A 3,275-nucleotide genomic window follows, 5' to 3' on the forward strand; every position below is an offset into this window, starting at 1 on the left:
TATATAAAACGTTTGTAGGTGTCCACGCTGCAGATAGCATGCAAAGTTTTGTTTAAATGACTGTGGTCAAAAGTTTTAAGGAATTTTTCAAGTGCTTTATGATTACACATCTTACGGGAGTTGGCTACAATTACCGGATGCAAAATAATTACGAAAATGTCAGTAGAAACAAGTTCTGATCTCAGTCAAACAGCTAGTTATATGAATTAATAGAAATGGCATTAATGTTGTATGAGCTTCTCCGGTGTGAATTAGCCTAATAGGCGGCCGAGATGAATTTGCGTTGTAACAGTTATAGCCTTTCCATCATCTGCCGCTCCTACACTGTCACTGAAGCATGTCATGAAATAAAACATTTGGAAAGAGCAGTGAAACGCCCATTATTCCAGGCCAGACTTGCGAACGTAATTTGAGCTCTATGCCAAGAGTTATGAGAGCTCTTGTCCAAGTCAACGGATTGGCTCAGGCCGCATCTAACTTGTAGAGTCGTAGTCTTTGTATGGTCGACCCGAGGGAGGCCACTGAGCCAGTTGAGCCAGACCGTCGGCCAGTCGACTCTGCCAGTCACATCAGTCAGTCACCGAGTGTGTTCGCGTAAAGTTGGGTGACCAGTTAAGCTGCTGCGCGTTTCATTCAGTCTGTGCAGTTTGAATGCTACTCTCTCATTAGACTGTTGAAATATGGATTATTTGCGTTCCCAAATCAGTTAAACCACATGAGTGTGAATCAGCGGCAGTTACAAGGTAAATCAACTGATATTTCGTGCAAGAATAGTACAATTAATTTCTTAAGAATATTTTCCACCAAGCGACTGGCATGACATCGGTTTTAGCTTGACGTCAATTTCTTGTCATTTTATTTCGTAATACTTGTTTTTTATTTATGAACACGGAAAAAAATGCTTTTGACGTTATTGCCTTGCTGTTTCGGTAACGTCACGAATGTAAACATCGCTTCAACGCGCGCTGCTTTTCTGTAACCTTTTCAGAACTACCCTACCAGTGAGTCTAATAGCTCCTTTCATAACAAGGGTGATAATGTTGCTTTGTGTTAATGTCCGCTTTTAGTAGACACCGAAACGTTTATTGGTATTAGAGCCCATTTATTAAAGTTATCAAAGTGTCCGGACTTGAATAGTCCTAGTAATTGGCGTAAACAGGGTAAAGATCACTTTAATTTTCCCTGTGATTTGTGAAGCCAATGTTAATAGGACGATGTACGTACATTATATATATATAATTATATACATATAGTATATATGTGTATATATATTGTATATTTTGCATGTGTTGTATATGATTTGCTTGTCTTTGTTTGTGTGTTTGTTTGTTTGTGCCCAGCGTTGATTACAAATGATTTAGTTTGCGTGGTGTGATATGCTAGTCCCAAAACTATTTTCACAGTAATTGGAAAATAGTTTACATTCATTTCATAGATTGCAGGGCATATTTATACATGGACTGATATGTGAATTACTTAAGACTGAATGTAAGTTTCGGTAAAGCTCGTTATTTTATTGAAAGGTAACCCATTCCTCGACGAGTGAACCAAATTACGATGTCGAGGTTAAAGTGATGGTTTCAATTTCTGACATAATATCCTTATGCCATTGTTGTTCTGTAGAATACCTCGGTGGGTTGCATGCTGTGAAAGGTTGGGAAATATTGGCTTAGGTTTATGACAGTTGTTGTTAGGGTGCATCCACTGAACAGTAAAATGTCATAAACACATATCGGAAGATGATCATGTGCAGTATCACAACTGGATTGAAAACAAGTCAACGACTGTAAGTTGAGAAGGAATTTGGTAAATGCAGGATAATCGTAAGATACAACTGTTACGATTGCCGGTATTAGTCGTTGACTGCTATTGACTTGTTTGTGATATGTGTGCGGAGAGGGACCGACCTATTTGTGCCTTTTTTTTTCGAGTGAGGGATTGTGTGCTCGTTCGTGGTGAATGTGTATACTATGGTGACGCTATCCATGACGGTAGTTTTTCTAGTGGTGCTGTGTTTGCCAGTTGATAGTAAATGGTAAAGCTTATTGCATGGCATTCAAATCATTAACAAGTCTTATTGTTGTAAATGATTTTGCCCTTAATGAATGACCTGGTGGTATCCAGTGTACTAATATCAAAGTTTGCTCTTGGATACATATGCAGCACTTATTCTACTTTGATGCCCAGTTCTCAGTGTTGGAGATTTATGCATTGTTTGCAAGTCCCTCCAGTGTGCTTATGAAAAACCATGTTGAAATCTATCGTAAATGTACTATTTTACCGAGATATTTAGTGTCTTTGTCTCAACGTTCATACCCGTGGGGCCGGTACCAAGCACAGCAATTCTTGCGAGTGGGCCTTAGGGGCCTTATATTAAATTTTAGCCTTTAGCCCACAAACTGCTATTACACTAAAAGTAAGTGGTTGAGATTCTGATAAAGGTTAGGATCTCTCACGCCTACCCCAGTCTCCGTACTCTGCATTCGCTCCGAAAAAAAAAGGTAAAAAAATGCTCCGAGGTTTCTTCGGCGCAATCGAGTTTTCTGTACAGCCGCTACAGCGTATAATCAAGGTTACCGAAAATAGATCTATCTTTCGGTGGTCTCGGTATAATGCTGTATGAGCCGCGGCCCATGAAACTTTATCCACGGCCCGTTGGTGGCCTATCCTATTTCGTTGCTAGAAGCACGATTATGGCTAACTTTAACCTTTAATAAAATAATTACTGAAGCTTGGGGGCTGCAATTTGGTATGTTTGATGATTAGTCAAGTTGATGTCCGTTCTTCGCCGGAGCACATGAATGAAGTAAGTGTTCTTGGGATGTATACTGCAGTAGGATGGGCTTTTGCTCTATGGGGGTAGAACTATAGGGTAGCTCCGCGTCGCCGACGGCACAATAACTTGACTTTTTCTACAGTATTTTGGTTGCTAATTATGAATTTACCTTTCATTTTTGGCGCTCGAGTCTAATTAACCTGTAATTAACCCCCGAAGTCCATCCAACAAGGGGTTTCCATACGCGATCTTCACAAGACATAGCACGGGTACGTCTGTTTCGAACTGTTCATATCCCGTCCGGCAAATGCAATAACTTGTTAACGTATGGGTACCCAACCCTCCCCGGGCCAGTACTAAACACGGCGAAGGGACATTCCATTTGGCCGACAACAAACAGATGCACCGCCAGTATCAGAACCCCTAAAGTGTAGAAAACAGTTGAAAAGGTAAAAACAGGCGCGCGGAGCTAATCTATAGAATTACCGATATGGGATTA

At 40.5% G+C, this 3,275-nt stretch overlaps 1 protein-coding gene across 3 annotated transcripts in view; it reads left to right on the forward strand.

Annotated features, from left to right (window-relative positions):
* Positions 1-443: 443 nt before the first annotated feature.
* The window catches only part of LOC136835339 (ileal sodium/bile acid cotransporter-like), a 105,441-nt gene continuing 102,609 nt past the window's right edge, over positions 444-3,275 (forward strand). For 2 of the 3 annotated variants that reach the window (XM_067098706.1, XM_067098710.1), the window contains exon 1: positions 572-743. The gene's annotated coding sequence lies outside the window, so the exon portion shown is untranslated. Of the gene's footprint in view, positions 744-3,275 lie in introns of all 3 variants that reach the window. The other variant, XM_067098708.1, reaches the window with a different exon arrangement.

Source organism: Macrobrachium rosenbergii, chromosome 55 (genome assembly GCF_040412425.1).
Source record: "Macrobrachium rosenbergii isolate ZJJX-2024 chromosome 55, ASM4041242v1, whole genome shotgun sequence".
Taxonomy (NCBI): Eukaryota; Metazoa; Arthropoda; class Malacostraca; order Decapoda; family Palaemonidae; genus Macrobrachium; species Macrobrachium rosenbergii.